Source organism: Pinus tabuliformis, chromosome 7 (genome assembly GCF_031772625.1).
Source record: "Pinus tabuliformis cultivar Carrire ecotype Pingquan chromosome 7, CPIR1, whole genome shotgun sequence".
Classification (NCBI taxonomy): domain Eukaryota; kingdom Viridiplantae; phylum Streptophyta; class Pinopsida; order Pinales; family Pinaceae; genus Pinus; species Pinus tabuliformis.
In genome coordinates this window covers 1,859,638,342-1,859,657,487 of record NC_142293.1, presented here as the reverse complement: position 1 = coordinate 1,859,657,487, position 19,146 = coordinate 1,859,638,342, and the positions used below count along the sequence as shown (strand labels likewise).

At 37.2% G+C, this 19,146-nt stretch overlaps 1 pseudogene; it reads left to right on the top strand.

Moving 5' to 3' along the window:
* The first annotated feature begins 2,074 nt into the window (after positions 1–2,074).
* On the top strand, positions 2,075–4,111 carry LOC149255874 (zeaxanthin 7,8(7',8')-cleavage dioxygenase, chromoplastic pseudogene; annotated as a pseudogene).
* Positions 4,112–19,146: the final 15,035 nt, after the last annotated feature.

Sequence of the window (19,146 nt, the reverse complement as noted above, 5' to 3'; positions counted from 1 at the left end):
AACTCATTGCAATCTTAAGAAGGTGAAAATTTACTAAAATAGTACATGAATCCTTTATTTTTTATATTATTTATATTCAATTAGAAAACAAAAATAAAGTGTCTCTTTTGGATGAACTTTACATAATTGTGTGCGTATCTTTCTTGTGAGTGTTGGCTTTCATAGCAATTCTTCACGTTGGCTTTGAGAACAAGAATTTTTAATTCTTCACGTCTAAGTTAACAGACTATGGGGTTACTTATAAGATGGGCTTTGTATACATGTCATGTTTGTGGTTTACGTTAGAATTGCAAGAAATGTATACTCCTCAACTGAATCTGTGAATGGACGTTGAAATGACCTTTCCTTAGATAAGGTGGGGACAATTTGCTTCCTTCTATTATTGTGGTTGTCCTCTTGTAAATTTCATTATATGCTTTCAAATCTGTGATTGGACGTTGAAAGGACCTTTGCTTCCTTCTATTATTGTGGTTGTCCTACCTATACATCTCGTTTATTATTGTGATTTTTATATGTATACATACATCTGCTTTTTTTTAAGTGGGGGTGCTTTGATTTATTTCTTTTACACGTGCAAAGATTAACCTTTTACCTTATAGTTAGGTTCAAGTTTTATTATTATTATTTTGAGTCTGGTATTATTATAATTTTATAGGGTTTGGTTATGAGTTTGAGTTATTTATATAATTTCTATCACTTTTAGACAAAATTGTAACATTCATATTACAATATAATTATCTATTTATATATAAATATGAAAAGTTTCATATATTAATATATATGAATTTTGAGTTAATATTTTTTTTCCCATGTGGATTATTGCATTTTACAGACAATATTATTAATTGAATTTTTTTATCCCTAACGTGCGTATTTCTTGTTGATGTACATTTTGGTTAGGGACTTATATATAAGGAGTGCGTCTTTAGTTAGATCTTTATATGATTGGGTATTGTTATCACTCAAAGACATTGTTTGATATTTGAGTTTAAAGATTTAAATTTATGGATAATTGGTTCATATTAATGTATTTTATAATGTTAATTTGTTATTATAATTTTACAGTGGGTTGGGTAGGTAATTTGTTTGAATATAATTATTTATTTATTTATTTTAAAATAATTATATATAAAAGTTGATATTGAGTTTAAACACCATAGTAGTATTTATGTATAACTAAAATTCTATATATAAAAAGTCAATTTAAATTGACTTTTTAGAATTCCATATATACCTTGTTTTTTTATTAACCAGGCATTTTAGTAAAAAGATTCATATTCACAAAAGGTAGATAATGAATTAGATGTTTGTCCATATATATAATTTCATGGATCTATTAATAATGTAAAATTTATTTTAAATATTTTAATTAAAAAATTTAGTTAAAAAGATTATATTTATAATTATGTTGTTTTATTTATTTTGGAATAAGTTTTATAATTTTAATTTAATTATTAATAATTATTAAGTAAATAGTAGGGATTTAATTTCATTAAATATTTTAAAATATTTAAAATATTAATTATAGATTAAAAGTTGAGATTTATCTCAACAATAGTTATGACATAATTTATCTCCCATAATTTTCATTTCCCATAAAAACATAAATATTTGGTAAAATACCCAAATATCAAATATAACATTTAAATTAAAATATCTATAAATTTACAACTAATTAATTTTATATTTGATCTTAAAATATCTTTATTTTTTTTTCAAAGTAGAAAAACATATCATAACTTAGCCTAACAAAGGATAGCAATGGATAGCGATCACTACGAGGATAAGCCATCACTACTACTATATGTAAATTCAAGTTAACTCACTGCGACTATATGTGAATTCAAGTTAACTCACACCACTAGAATTACTCACTAGTAATTTATTAAAAAACAAACTTTCCGTGTTAGACAACCACACCACTAGAATTACTCACTAATGATTTATAAAAAAACAAACTTTCCCTGAAGTCAAATACCTATGGATCTTGGCAATCTCCCCAACAAAGGAAATAAATCACAATATTACAATCAGAATATCGTGTTTTTCTAAAGTAGTGAAAGGGATTGTACTTAAATCCAAGAGTGTGGGCATTACAAAAGCTAGAGATTGCGTACAAGCAAGGTTCGGCGATCAATATCTTCATAATTTATCCATACACAACAATATATTAACTCCCATGCTGGTGCGTCCTGTACTCCACTGGGATCTCTTCGAACAGAGAGTTGAGACAAGTCTCATCTGCCGCATCCATGGCAACTAATTCCTTCACAAGCTTCCCTACTCCTTTTCTAAACATTTCAATTGTATCATACTCTGTTAGGTTCCCTGGTCACCATCCTCACCCTACAGTTGTGTTTCCTTTAAACACTGCAGAAGAGAAGGCCACCGCCATTAAGTCATCCAAGAACAAACCTTCTCCTGTGAACGGCGTGGGATCTCAAAGTCATGACTTCAAATCCACGTTCTCCGCTACCCTTCTATGCAAAACCCCTTTTCGTGTCCTGAGAAATCTTAAGTTGCGGGCGTTACCAGCGGATTTGTGCAATGCAGTGGACGATTTTATCAATAATTATTTGGAGAAAGTGCCTCTGAGACCTTGGGTGGATCCACGCCTAGTTTTGGCCGACAACTTCTCTCCGGTGGAGGAGACGGGACCCGTAGAGTGTGTTAAAATAGAGGGCACTCTCCCCGCATGCCTCGAAGGCGTTTACATCCGCAACGGACCGAACCCAAGATTCATGCCCACCAGCGGTCACCATCTGTTCGATGGCGACGGGATGCTTCACGCCATCAGATTCAAGAACGGGCGCGCGACGCTGTGCAGTCGTTTCGTGCGCACGCACAAATTCGTTCAAGAAGACATTGCAGGACGCCCCTTGATGCCCAACGTCTTCTCCAATTTGTACACCTCGGGTGCCACACTGGCCAGGGGAGTGTTACTCGCCGTTAGAGTGGCTCTCGGCCTATTCGATCCCTCCAATGGCGCGGGATTGGCCAATACGAGTGTTTTATATTTCAATCACAAATTCATGGCTCTGGCGGAATCGGATCTTCCATATGTGGTCAGGCTCACGCCACGCGGCGATGTCGAAACCGTTGGAAGATCAGGTTTCGACGAGAGGCGACAATTCATGTGCATGACGGCGCACCCCAAAATCGATCCCGGCACGGGCGAGCTCTTCGCGTTTCGTTACGGCCCTTTTCCTCCGTTTCTCAATTATTTCCGAGTGTTGCCCACCGGAGAAAAGGAGCCCGACGTCGGAATTTGGTCGATGCGACGGCCGTCGTTTATTCACGACTTTGCGATCACCAAGCAGTATGCCATATTTCCCGACACTCAGATTGTGGTGAAAGTCATGGACATGATTCTGGGAAGGGGCTCTACCGTGGGTTGCGACGCCGCCAAGGTCCCGCGGCTCGGCGTTCTCCCGCGCTACGCAACGGACGAGGCGGCGATGAAATGGTTCGAGGTCCCGGGCCTCAATTTCATCCATTCGCTCAACGCGTGGGACGAGGGCGACGAGATCGTGTTAATTGTGGCCAATCCGTGGCCGGTGGACCACGTTCTGGAGCGAACCCATCTCGTCCATTCAACAGCAGAGATGGTCCGCATAAATTTGCCAAACGGAACTGTGTCCAGAGAGCCACTGTCTTCAAAATGTTTGGAGTTCGGGGTCATCAATCCCCGGTTCGTTGCGAAGAAGAACAGGTACGCATACATGTCGATAGGAGCACCGTTGCCTAAACTCTGCGGGGTCGTTAAACTCGACTTTGATATGGTGAAAGCGACGGCTGCCGAGGAGTGCGTGGTTGCCTCGAGGTTGTATGGCGAAGGTTGCTTCGGCAGTGAGCCCTTCTTCGTCTCCAGGACTTCAGATTTAAAGGCAGAGGAAGATGATGGGTATATTGCGGCCTTTGTCCATAATGAAGGGACAGGCATTTCTAGCTTTGTGGTGATGGATGCACAATCTCCCACGTTGGAAATCGTTGCCTCCGTTGAGCTCCCTGTAAGAGTACCCTATGGATTCCATGGACTTTTCGTAAGTGATCGAGTGTTACGTAATCAAAGTGAATCTTAATTTATTGATTATCAAATTTTATTAGTGAATTGTGGATTAATTAGTTTGTATGGTATTTAGTTTCAATTAAATTTTATTTTTAAATTTTAAAGTGAGTTTTAGAATGGGAGTTAATTGTTAAAAAGTTGTAATAATTTAATTTTCATAATTATAATTTTGATAATAACATTTAGATATTATTTAAATATTGATGTGATTTGACAATCTAACTCGCAACATTTAATTATTAAACAAAATTTAATTTTAATTAATTTTTAATCTAAAGTTATTTGTTTATTTAAAAAATTCACTAGTATAAAATGAATAAAATCATAAAACCTAGTGCTTAATTTTATGCACACATTTTCATTACTAGGCACTTTGCATATAGGTTGTCCCATGTATATCAAATTACAATTTTATTATTATCATCATTAATGTCATTATTATCGTTGTCTATCATGATCATTGCTATTATTATTGTTGTCGTTGTAATTATCGTCATTATATTTATCACTATTGTTGTTATCATCATCATCATTGTCATGACCACCACCACCATCATCATCATCATCATTGTTGTTAGTGTCTTCATCATCATTTTCATCATCCTCGTCAACTTTGTTTTTGTCATCAACATCATCATCATCATAGTCATTGTTATCATCATCATCATCATAGTCATTGCCATCATTATCATCATCTTAGTCGTTGTCATCATCATTGTCGTCGTCATCATTATTGTTTTAGTTGCAATCATCATCATCATTGTCATCCTCGTTGTCATTTTTTCCTTCATCTTCATCATCCTCATTCTCAACATCATCGTTCTCATTGTCATCATCCTGATCATTGTTATCATCGTCATTGTTGGCTTTGTCATCTTCATCATCATGATTGTGGTTATCGTCGTCATCATCATCATCATCATGATCATCATTGTTGTTTTCATCCTCATCCTCATCATCACCATCATCATTGTCGTCGTCATCTGCATCATCATTTGTTGGCAGTATGATTGCCATTGATGTCAACAAGTCAATAAGCTTGTGATGTTGCCTTGATGTCTACAAAGGAGTTGTAAGAGTGTGCAAAGTTGCCTTGATATTTGTAGAGGAAATGCAGGAGGTTGGACAAGCTCTGAAGTTGCCTAGAAAATCCACATGGCAATGTGGCATAGTTATGAGCAAAGTAACTATCATTTTCCTCAAGTTAGGAAATCATCGCTTGAAAGATAACTAGCACAGAGAAATGATTGCAACATCCTCATTGGGAGCTCATTATATCCCCATAATGATCCTCTCTAGGAGACAGTGTCATCCCCACGATGATGTCCATAAATACAATTTAAGTTATTCATCTTTTGTCTTGGATCGATTAAAAAAAAAAACTTGTTTTCTGGAATTATTTAACAAGGTTGTAGTTGATTTGGTGGTCTGTAGTTGATTGGATGTTTATTTATCAATGTATTGTAAAGAAAAGATACCCAAATTGGTGTGTTTGTAGGGATATATGCGTAGATTAATTGCTCAGATCCAAACCTCTCACTGGATAAACACAATGGTGACCTATTTAAAGTTGCCGAAGAGTTGAATCTTGGTGAATTGGACGTGAAATTTGACGAATTGTGAACTGTCATTGGCGTTTAGTGATCTGTGATTGGGCAACGTTGAAGGGGTGCCCGAGCCTGGCGAATTGATTGTGTTGCGTTTGCTAGAAGCCACACATTATCACGCTTCAAGTGTTGTGCAACCAACCATTATTCTAATGTTGTGGTGATTTGTTTAGCTGTTGACCAACATGAAGGTCGATTTGGGCATGAAGTTAAGCCTATTGGTGATTTGTTGAGCTATGTGAATTTCGATTTGGCATGAAGCCGAGCCTGACTGTGATTTTTGAGCCAAAGTATTGCTTCATACAACTAGTCTCACAATTATTTCTTCTTCTTCGGTCCACCTGTTAGATGGGTTAAAGTCGCTTTAGAGTCTTGATTTTTAATGACGACATAATCACGAGCTTGATCTATGTGTCAAGAAGGTAGTCGTAGCCAAAGAGGCTTAAAAGGGTGATTTAGCTTCTCCAAAAACACATTTTGAATTTGAGCCTGCATGTGTATTCATCTGGATCTGAGGAGATACAGAGGCTGAGTTTGTTTTGCGTGTTGAGAGGCATAGAGGATAAGAAATTGAAGAGACAAACGAGAGAGCTTGGTCCAACTACTGGGGGCTGCAACTACATCCAAATTATCACTTGGATCGTTGCTTAAATCGTGATATCGTTCTCGTGGATCTATTTGGAGAAAATATCTTCGTGACTTGCTAACTCATTGCGAATTTATTGTCCAGTCCCTAGGATCATTCCTTTAGTGAACAAGTGAATTATGTTTTTCTCTATTATGGAACAATTTGCACTAGTGTGCAACAAGGTCCAGATCTAATTAAGCATCGAGCGATCTGAAGGTTTGGTTTTGGTAAGCATTAATTGGAATATCTTCAAAGTTATGGATCAATTAGACTCAACTTATGCACACCATATATCAGTGATAGTGATATGCTTGCATCTCACCAATGTGCAATTATTCAATTGAAGTGTTATGTGAGGTAGTAAATGTGTGTATGTTCTGATATAGCATTTAGTTTTTCACTATAGAGGATTTGAAATTGGTAAAGGTAGTTTATGTTATTCATCTTTTGTCTTTGATCGATAAAAAAAACTTGTTTTCTGGAATCATTTAACATGGTTGTAGTTGATCTTGTGGTCTGTAGTCGAATGCATCTTTGTTTATCAATGTATTGTAAAGAAGAGATACTCAAATTGGTGTGTTTGTAGGGATATATGCATAGATCAATTGCTCATATCTAAACCTCTCACTGAATAAACACATTGGTGACTTATTTGTTGACTGCATTGATGATAGAATGTGCACAATTATTAGATATATGGCCCAAAATATTAGTTAGAGTGGTTTATTTGGTGGTTTAATGAACTAAGTCATTGTATGCATGGATCATAGAATGAATGCACAATGTGTCTATGATATGTCAACATTGCAGTGAGTTGGTATAGGGGATATCATTGTCAATGGATTGGTTGCAATCAAATATTGTTATGTGCAAATATCAATGCCTTATTCACAACAAACAAACCCAGAGTAAGGGTAGAGGTTTATATGACAAAGTACTTGGATTGATGGAGAAATCAACCTTTTATGGATTAATGTATTTGGTTGTTGTAAGTTAGGATTGAGATCCTCTATTTAGGTCCTAGATCCTATTATTTAGCTAGTGGTTCAAACCACCCAACTAATGTATGATTTTATATGTACAAGATTTTGATTGAATGAAGTGTGTTGAGTTCTTAGGAATTATCCAGGTGAAGGTTGACTCACCTGGAGAGCCTCTTGATTTTATCTTGGTATTAGAGAACTTTGGTCGGGGCCCGATTTGTAGAGGAATGTGTTGCGTTGTCGAAGAGTTGAGTCTTGGTGAATTCTACGTGAACTTTGACGAATTGTGAGCTGTCATTGGCGTTCAATGATCTATGATTGGGCAGCATTGAAGGGGGGCATGAGCCTGGAAAATTGATTGTGTTGGGTTTGTCAGGAGGCATGGATAATCCCGCTTCAAGCATTGTGCAGCCAACCATCAGTCTAAGGTTTTGGTAATTTTTTTAGTTGTTGACCTATATGAAGGTTGAGTTGGTCATGAAGTTAAGCCTATATGATTTGTTGAGCTGTCGAGCTATGTGAAGTTCGATTTGGCATGAATCTGAGCCTGATTGTGATTTTTGAGCCGAAGTATTGCTTCATACAATTGGTCTCACAATTTTTGTTTTCTTCTTTGGTCCACCTGTTAGAGGGGTTAAAGTCACTTTAGAGTCTTTATTTGTAACAATGTGTTGTAGCGGCTACAACCACCCTACAAATTTTTTCCTTAGATTCGTTTTGGAGCCTCCCTACCAACCATCCTTAGCACCATGTCTTGCATTATCCAGGTACATATGCTTCAGTTAAGTTTCAATGGCTTATCAGCTTGTGTTTTCTAGCTTGTTTGCATTCAACCCGCAAGCTGACATCCCAGAACTTGGTCATCTTTTGGCTATTGTGCTCACTTGGAAAATTGCGCAGAACAGGAGGGGAACCAACCTTCCTCTCCATAATTGCGCAGGACGTCAAGGCAACCTGTTGCTCTCCAAAAATGTGCAGAGCAAGCAGACAACCTTCCCTCTGAAAATTGCGTAGAGTAGCCCATCACTCGGCTTGCTCTCAAAATTTGTGCAGATCCGGATGATAGCTTGGGCTTCAGTTGAGAAATTGTGTAGAGCCTGAGGGGCAACTAGAGCCACTCAGCCCAGAAACTGTGTAGAAGTCACTCTAGGGCTTGCAGTCCATTGCATGTGCTCCCAAGTTGACCGGTTCCCTCCAGGACTGAGCAATATTGTTTGCATGCATGGGATGATTTTTCTCGAAAAAGAAAAAAGAAAAAAGAAACCCTAGATTTTAGGGATCCATGTTTATCAGCTGGAGGTTACATGCAAAATCCATTTTAGAAACCTCCCGCCAAGTGTCATTTTTTCTTAGATTTGTGGCATGCGCATCATAAACCTCGATCTTATCAAAACTATTTATTTGACACTTTAGAGCTCATTCTTCACTTCGATCTTGGAGCTATGGCATTCCCCATTGCATCTAGGAGCATTTGACACCCTCAACTCTGTTTTTTCCAAGTAAGTCTGCTTTTCATGTCTTTTGCTGCTTTTCTGTCACTTTTTGTATTTCAGTTTGTGTGGGTGATGTTTTCTTGGTTTTGTTGAACGCTTTCTATCGTTTTAATGCAAGTTATCTTGTAGAAGAACTTTTTCAGTTTTTCATTGCATCTCACTGTTGTCGTATGCATGAGACTATTTCTGCACTGTCAGTCATTGTTGCGACAACTCACTTCACACACTTGTTTTCCTATTTACTGAATCTTGCATTCATTGTTTGCATGCATGCTCATTCACTCTTGTTTGCACTCAGCTTCGCACATGAATTCAACATTTTCATGTTTTTAGTCGCCTGTTGATGTGTCTAGGCTGCCTTGGCCAGCTTGCACAACACATTTATGAGAGTGAAGGCTCTGCCTTCCTCCCAGGAACTGCGCAAATATTTCCTAACACTGAGCTCCAGGCTTGCTCTACGCAATCATCAGGGGAATTTTGAGGTCTAAAATGGACCTCCAAAGATAAATGTACAACGAAAATAAAATTTATAAGAACCAATACCATTGAAGATGATGATGTCAACCATGGGGGATGATTCACCATTTTTGCAGTAAAAAAGTAAAAAGATTAAAAAATAATAAAATAATAAAACAATAAAACTACTTTTTCAACTCGTACTTTAAACTTATCTCCCTAAGGTTTTACTCAAATTTCAAGTGGGAGTACTCATTGGATGCAAAATTTAATTCCTCATCCAAGGAGTATCCATGTTCCATACTTTCGATGGATCATGCTACAAGAAAAATGAGAAATACATGAAAAAACGTGATTGCAATAACATTTTTCATGTATTTCTCATTTTTGGTGTAGAAGGTTCCATCAAAAGTATACAACATGGGTACTCCTTGGATGAGGAATCAAGTTCTACATCCAACGAGTGTTTCCACTCGAAAGTTGAGTAAATCCATAGGGAAATAAGTTGAAAATACGAGTTGATTTTTTTTTTTTCCTTTAAAATTTAATGATGTAATCTAATATTATTTTATTATTTCCAATATTATTTTATAATTTCCTAAGGAAGCCCATTTTAGACCTCAAAAATCCCCTAATTCTGAGAGGAAGTGCCCTGTTGGCCCCCGAAATTGCGCAGAAGGAGTTTGACCGCGTTGCAATCAAGCCGACTGAAACAGCACATTGCGCAGTTTCAATCCTTAGCAGGCCAAGATGGAATGTTCTTTGCATAGTTTCAGTAGTTAGTTAGCTCATTGACAGTCTGGACTGTGCTCTGCACAATTCTGGCAGTCAGTCTCCCAACCTCCTAGTGAAAATTGTGCAAACATTCTAGTGAGTCACCCAGGTGTGTTGCACGTCAGTCCTCAAGTTGTTTTGGTTTTCAACTGACAGATTGATTTCCATGAGTGTTGCTCTATCTCTAGGTATGATAGGTGTTCGTCAGTCTCTCAGCAATACATGTACAATGGCTTCCAAGAGAGTAGGGTCAAAGGACACCATTGAGAACGCAACTAGAGATGTAGCTGAGCAAATGTCTATGAGCTTGCCCATCTATGCAGACACTAAGTTGTTCATAGAGAAGGAGATCAAGATGAAATGGCAGGACATCAGTGACACCTTTTCAGGCACATTTGAGGAGAATCTGGAGGAGCATAGTGTTTATGTCAACATTCATAAGTCTGGCTTGTACCAGATTGCATGTAGGTATCACGCGTTTCAATGCGCAGACATGATCCACTGGATTGTCTCGCATACTGATCTAGAGACAATGACGTTGAGGAGTGTTAGTGGAACATAACTTGCTACTTTTAGGGAAAAGGAATTTCAAGAGATATATCACTTTCCGCAACTGATGATCACGATGGATAAACCCTTCACCAGAGCCAACAATAGTGCAAACTAAAGAGACATCTTGAAGAGCTGGGTGAGAGAGCCATCCAAGTTCAGGACAACACCCAACCAGGTCTACAAGACAAGGATACTGCGGAAAGCTTACCAACTCTTGGTCATCTTCACATGCCACTAATACAACCAGGAGATACAAGGGCCTTCCCGCAGAGTTGGGTGATTGTGTTGGATCAGTTGGCGAACGAAGGGAGACCTTTCAACTAGTTTGACATGTTGGCTCTGAGGTTGTAGGAACAAGTAACATAAGCCTGACATCTGCCCAAGGGTCAGCAAGCAAAGATTTCATGTCCTCTTACATACTTGATGCAATCTGCACTCGTCAGCAGTTCCTAGGCTTGGGTTGGGCATGGACACCTTCAGAAACCTCTGTGCACACTTATTGCAGGTTGTTCTCTGAATGCAACTTCCATGGAGTTATCATACATTTATCTGACCACTTCTTCACCCTTGTATACAGGATGATCTTTGAGCAGGATCCACCTTGCATGTTGTAGGCAACGATGGAGGCCTTGATTGACATAACAGGTTGGTATGCCTCACCCCTTGGCACCTTCATCTGGATGTACAATACGGAGAAGGCTCCACATGTGTTACCAAAGTTTTCCATGGATAAGATGGTCATGCAAGAGGTAGCATATCACATCTCGACAGGGTTGTTTGATCAATATCGGGGGGAGGGCCAGAAGTAGTCTCTGATTTTCTTGATTTGGTAATTTTTGTTTGCCTATGCCTTAGACAACAGTTAGGAGTATCCTTTAGAGGAATATCAGGCTTATTTTTCATTCTACACAAATGACAGGGAAGTGGATTTTGTTCTTCCATGTTGGATAATAAATTTTATTAACACAAAAATAAATAAATCAAAAAGAGGGTAATCTAAGCATAAAGGATTACCAAGAAACTGTGAATTGCAATATACACCTTAGCAAAGCAAGGACTTGACGTACAACATCCAATCTCCCTGAATGATTTGTTCAGTGATCACAATATAGAAGGCGGCATACTAAGCTACCTATGGATGGATAACAACCTATTAGGGACTCCCAAAATATAAGCGATGATACATGGCAGTGCAGTCCATAGTAGTGTTGTCTAATGTGTAATCGTTCGATGAGAGCATTCCCATATACTTTACATGTGTGAAGCGCCACCAATATACCTGAAGGTACATAGTGTACGATCCTATACACTCACATATGTGGAACAAGATCTCACCCCTGGGATGTAATGCTGGAAAACAATGACAGCTCTTAGATTTAACAATGCTAGACCACGTCTCTAGCCTAGACCTCTAAATGTTTGTGTTAATGTTACAAATTCTCCTTAGGTTGATTCAATAAATTTGATTGTTTATCTTTGATTATGTTTCAGTTTTAGGGTTCACCACGAATGTCACTTGAATATTCTAAAATGAAAATATAACATGAGAAAACAGAAATCATTTATATTTCAATGAAAATCTAGCTAAGGAAGGAAAGAAACAATCAAGATGCAACACACAATATGTAACAAACAAGATGCAAGATGCAATTTCCTTTTTGATGCAACTATTCGTATGCTAATGCACATGCAAAACCCTAAATGCTGATGAAATTTTTTTCTTTTCACCACACTTAATTTTTTAAATGAAGAAAACTAAGATGAAAATGTTCAATTACTGATTCAATTACACTCTTCAGAATGAGGACTAGAACAACAATTCATCTAAGCAACCAACAATAAAAAAAAAATTAGTTTGCAAGCGACCAAGTGATAATAACAAAGAAAAATCAAAACCAATTCTTACCAAAGTCAAACAACACAAATGCAAACCAAATGGAAGCTTTAGAGAGTCCACAAGACATCGAAGACTGAGGCAAGTTCAGTTGGAAGTAGGCTGAACAAAAAGAGGTTCAAGAAGAAAGGAAAAATTCATGCAAAAACAAGGGCCAAAGCTAGTGTAGAAGAGGCACCAATCCGTTGCAACGTTGGTGTAGAGTGGGCCAAGGTGAGGTGAAATGCTCTTTCAAAGCCATGGGGGTGCATTGGGTTAGGGAAAGAGGATTCCTACACAAATATTGCAAAAAAGGCTCAATGAAAGCAATTCCTAGTTCTGTTCTTGATTGGATGATACAACAAAGGTTTATCAAGAAGGTAATCAAACACAATGGATAAGGAAACTACCAAGGGGATACTCTGTTCCCCAGTATGGTTTCCAATTTTGTTATACAGGATTTGTGATTAAGGACAAAAGTATCTCCCCTAGGTCAATGGCTAACCTAGAACAACAGGGAGACAAGGAACACAATGCTTTTCCTTAAAGTAAATAGATGATGGAGTGAGGCCTACCTAGAATCCTTCACACACTTCGCTCCTTCTTTAGCTTGGAAGCTCCAATTTCAGCTCCGAATGCAAAAATTATAACCTTCAAAGTCAGATAACACAAGCCAATAAACTACAAGATCTATGCAATATCATCTAAGTACTTCATTCAATAGATCAACATGGTATTGAAATAAGTGAAAAAAAAATATCACATATAGGAAAACAATGAATTCTTTGCACTAGGAAGGAGATTACAACCATAAGTAGAAGTTGATCTTGTAGAAGAACTCCTCCAAGTTGTTGACTTGTCCTTTCCTTGTCATAATATGCACCTCCAATCACCCTAAATGCATGAGATGTTAACCACTCACTACAACAGCATAAGGGCATAATACTCTCCAAATTCCAACCCCAAACCACATAAAAGGCTCGGAATAGATAGAGAAGTAGGGTAACTTGGGAGTTATTATCCAATTACCAATCTAGGGTAACAGATCCACCTTTGATGGAGGGATAGGATCAAAGGATAAGTGGCAAAAAATTCAAAGTAGGGAAGGATAGGATCCAAATCTTTTATCAAAGGTAAGTAGTTAAAACAACTTTTGGAAACTCCTAGAAGGCAAAGCTTCTGGAATCCCGATGATTCTCTCGGATTTCTAGAACCAACGGAAGTGCAAAGGGGAGAAACTTACTGGTGACCAATGCAGGCCACGGTGGAGCAACATGTAGGTGAACTCATTTTGGTAGGCTTACAGGAAGCATTGGTCCTCAAATTGGCTCAAATGAAGTAGTCTAGGGCTGAAATTCTGGGGGATGAAAGGAGCATACTTAGGGCTTTGTGCAAGATCGTGAAAGGGGGGATTGGATGTTGATTGATCCCATTAGGAGGCTCACTGATCGGATGTGACAAAATGGCTTGTAACAGAAAGAATTGTTTTAAAAGTTTCAAACATAGGTTTATGTGAAACTCAGTAATAGTTGAAGAAAGAGTAGAGTTGGGGGGGGGGGGGGGGGGGGAGAATGAGTTAAATACATTCTTATTATCCTCCTCAAAAAAATATTGATAAGAGGCTAAAAGAGAATTGTGTGTGAAAGTGGTATAGCTATCAGACTTTGGAAAAAATATGGCTTGATGAAGTAATTGAGCAGAGACCCAAAAAATGTTCTCCCCTAATGAATTCATCATGAAATTTTGTTGGGGGTAAAGAGATGAAGTCAATCAACTGATAAAATATAGGAAGGGACAAGTATGGGGAACAATGGAAACATCATAACTACTCAAAAGGGGTTATCTGACTCAATTTGGCTAGAAAATAGGTTCTGTCAAATTTGCAAGAGGTCCATTGAACAAACGGGGTCAAAAATATCCCTCTTTGTATCCATTAGAGGAATGTGTGTAATTAACACAAACAAAGTAGCTTTCCTGGCCATTTTAACAGTTTTCCTTTTAATTAAAAGTAGAGAAAGTGGAGGATGTTATTACCTAGATTATTTAGAGGACATTGCTATTCTGAGCCGAGAGCATTGAGAGTGAAGTGCATCTGGAGTGATAGTGATAGAATGAAGTGGAGTCAATTTTTTTTAAATGGTAAATTAGGAGAATGAAAATGATGAGGATACAAACAAAAGAGTATGAAAGGATTGTGGTGGAAGTTGCATCGAAGCAGAGGATGATGTAAGGTGGGTGATTTGGTTTACCTGCTACATCCTCTCCCATCGTTGCATATGGTTTCAACAAAACCCCCTTTTCACGCTCAGAGGCTTCTGTGTTGGTAAGCAGTTTTCCCTTGAGTCGTAGTGTAGAAGATCTGAGTCGTAGATCTCCTAAAAATTTGTTTCCGGAAAGCAACTCTTGGGGGCTCCTCCCCGTATAAACTCTGACTTATTTATACTATTGAGTTTGGATATGGACATAGCTCAGTCCACAATCATGATGATGTGCTTGAAACATGCACACCTTTTAATCCTATGCCAGTGTGGGATGACCTAACCTTAAATTTATTCATTTAACAATGCACCACTTTATAGGCCTGAAATGTTAGGCTACTCTGAATATAAATTTTTGTAAAGGATTGTAACCATACTTTGGCTATATGAGCCCCTTATACAACCTTTATATATATATATCTATATATATATATATATATATATATATATATATATATATATATATATATATATATATATATATATATATATATATATATATATATATATACATATACATATACATATACATATACATATACATATACATATATATATGTATATATGTAGTATTTTTCTTTTTTAAAAACAAAATGAAAAGTGGCTAGGACACATCCCATGCGCTAATTAACACTATTAGATCACAATTTCACTTTGTTATCACATGGAAATATTTCATTAAAATTTGCTCTCATGGGGTCCTAAAATTTAAATTCTATCAAATTTAATTCGTGTTTCCTTTTGATTTGGCAACACTCATTGTAGCGATATAAGTGAAGTGTGTTTCCAAATCAAAAGGCAACAAATGGCCAATAAGACACATTTGAATGCCTCCCCAACTAATCAGTTCCTGGATCATTTTCTTTCTTTTTTTAATTCTCTGGCACCCATAAGATATTCCAAGTTAAGTTATAATGTCGACTATCTAATGCCATGTTGATGGAACAAACCATCGGATATCCAACTTTATACTGACAGATGAATGAGTCTATTCCAAAACACTCATGTCGCAATAAACTATTACAATGTCGCTTATCTTACACCACCATGTCATACATATGACTCCTTTCTGATGGAACCAACCATCAGACATCATCGAATTGGAATAATGTGGAATTTCATATATGACATCCAAGACTCAGATGTTTTGGCCTCTATGGCAGTGAATATTTGACTTTTAGCCCATTGCACATTCGATGTATGTTGGCATCACAAATTTCACCACAAGGTATTAGACAATCAAAGACATTTTTGGTCAACTTTGGCATTGAATATTCTATGTTTGTCCTATCCAATAATCGATACTAAAAAAAAATTCATCTATTCGACACAATCCCACTGATGAAAATTGTATATCCAATGTGTCAGATGTCCAATGACGATGAGTCAAATAATTGACGAATAGTCATAAGATTTTCACCCCATTTGTACTGGTGAAGGTTTCCAAGATGTATTTGATCTCCTCAAGCTTGTTTCCAAGGGCTAGAAGACATTGTGGAAGAGTAAGAATGGAAAATTAGGCTTAAGAAGAAATTTAAGTCAAGTTCTTATGGATTTTGGGAGGTGTTACAGGGTGCTACAAGATTCCCTGTATTACTACAAGATTGCATCCAATACTGGTTTGAGGGTTCTAGAAGCATCCTAAAGGTGTGAGAAGGTAGTAGGAGGATGGGGAAGAGTATGAGGGACCTTTCCAAGCTTAGATCTCCTCAGGAGCCCATCTTGCACAATGGAAAAAACAAACTAATAGTCTTTAGCAAATCTATAATGTAATATTTTTTGTGCAGAAAATTTAGAGGAATGAATGGGAATGAAAGAAGGGTGTTAAGTAGATAGTGGGTATGCAATGGATATGATGCTTCTTTACCCTACAAGCCAATGGATTTCACCTGTGCACAAAATGGTTATTCAACTAGCAAAACATCATGATCTAAAGAATGTTAAAAGTACTAATTGTAGAAAACCAAAATGCGAAGGAAAGGAAGAGTTTAATTTAGACTAAATTATAAATATTGCAATAAAATAAATATTGTATTTTTGTGCTTGTCCTTACAAATCCTACAACCAAGCTTCTCAAGAGAAATGACCAATAAATCTACGAAGGAAAAACTTTTTCCATATAAACAATTTTTGCAAAAAGAGACACAACTAAGCTAAGTATAGAAAAGGAAATGGATTACAAAATATACAAGAGAGAGAGACATGAGTTCTTGGGTTGGGCCCTAACCCAAGGGAAATCATCTCTCTTAAAACACACTCATACTGAAGGCTATGAGATTCTTTTCATTGATATTCATAAATTGTTCGAATACATAACATGGCAATGGAAATAACAAGTAGCAAGCTCTCTTCTAAAAATTTGAATCCTACTGAGCTCTTAGGATCCTTTATTTATACAAAATGAGTGATGGGGAATCCTCCTTGGAGGGAGGGATAGTTCCCTCTAAAATTTCTATAAAAGTGGATCTATGCTCTTAAGATCCTTGCAACCACTGAGTGTAGAAACTGCCCAATATCCAGTCGAGTCGTAGGTGAGTTAATGCAAGCAACGAGCCTCCTACATTTCTTCTAGATGGTCTCCAATGTACTCCTACACAATAAATTCTCCTTGTACTACAAATTCAATATGTTAGGATACATGATATGAAAAATATCCTTTAACCTTCATAATGGACACATTTTAGCTCAAAAAGATGTCATCAAACAAAAAGAGAGAGGTAAAAATACACTGAAGGATGGCTAGATGGGCCTTGATTTGCACCTATTTAGGAGATCCATCAAACATATCAACACAAAATGTAAACCAACTCACCATAATGTGGGTACTAAGCGAACCTCCTCCTAATGATGGTGTGGCAGTGTGACAAGAGGTCGGGAAAGGCCACATGGGAGCCACATGGATCTAGTCATGACCTGGCCCTTTTTAGTGGGCCACACTTCTAATGAGAATAAATTTTTACCAAGGACTCTGATTGAAATAAAATTTATATCGTCAATAATATTTTGACGAGTTGAACGCAATGGTGGTATTAGTTTTAAGTTCAAAAGACTTTGCAAAATGAGGTTTGTGTAACTCCATATTCATCACAGACCTTGGATATTGAATCAAACAGGTAACCATCTCACAACCCAACATGGAAAGGGGGTGAGGTGGTTACACATAGTGTATAAGAGTGCACCACCATATTTAGAAAGATGGAGATCAACTTGGGTATCTCCCCAAAGAATCGAAATGTGCTCCAAGTATCTATGGGGTCTACACAATGATTTGTGTAGGAAAGTGATGTTGTTCAAACAAAAAATAGTGAATGAGACTTGTGTACAAGAAAAATACCTAGAAATCATAGGCCAGAAGAAAGGATAATCAAGCGGGTCAATGCAAAAGGAGGACTAGGAAGATTCCAAGGAGGGGAAGGAGAAGTGGAAAGGATCAAAAGACAAAAAATGTAGTAGCCACAACACACCAATGCAAAGATCCAAGCAACCACTACAACCATTATAACATTGATGGTCATATAGAGGAAAATTTATAGAAGTAGCATCTACAACTCAACCCAAAGAACTAAAAGAAATATGCTCAGAAAAATCCCATGGAAACAGGTTCAAGTAGTTAGGTGGAATGCAACTCATGTGTATATGAGAAGATTGTTTGTACATCAATGTAGAAATGGGTGAATCTGAGTTACCTTTAGTAATAGGAAGAGGAGAAAATGACAAAATTCTTCCATATAAATATACAAGTCAGGGAGACAAAAATGGATTCTTTGTTTGACTCAGTATCATAGGAACATCTCATAGTAGAAGATATGGTCAAGAGCTTGGGACTAGAGACTCATGACCATCCTAGTCCATGTCCATTGGGATGTGTCAATAGGGAGGAAAAGATAAAGTTAACCACATAGCGTAGAATCAATTTTGCAACCAATGTTATTTTTATTGATGAAGTAGAGTCAGATGTAATTCCACTTGATGTATATGGAGTTGTGTTTGGAAGTACCTATATGTACATGCAAGATGTAATCTTCATGTGGAGATCCAACGAATATAACCTCATCAAGGAAAAAAAATCATTCATCACCAACACACACAAGGGTAACTCAAATATGTCACTAGTAAATTCCAATGAAGCTAAAGAATTTTATTAGTTCTAGGAAGAAATATGTTTTGTTGTTTTTAAAAGAAAAGCAATCTATAGAAAATTCAATGAGAGAAAATTCATAACTGGAGGAGTGTACTAAGGAAAAAAACAATAGCTGGTTGCTACAGGAATAAATGGGAGTGTTCCAAGTGCCTAAAGGGCTACCACCCAAGTGGGAATTGGAGGACAAGATACAATGGTTTCCAAACTCTCTCCTACCAAACATAATGTTATACAAGCAGCCTGTTATAAAAGAAAATGAGGTGAAGCAGTTGTAGTTTTGGAATAATATGTCATTCGACCAACTACCTCACC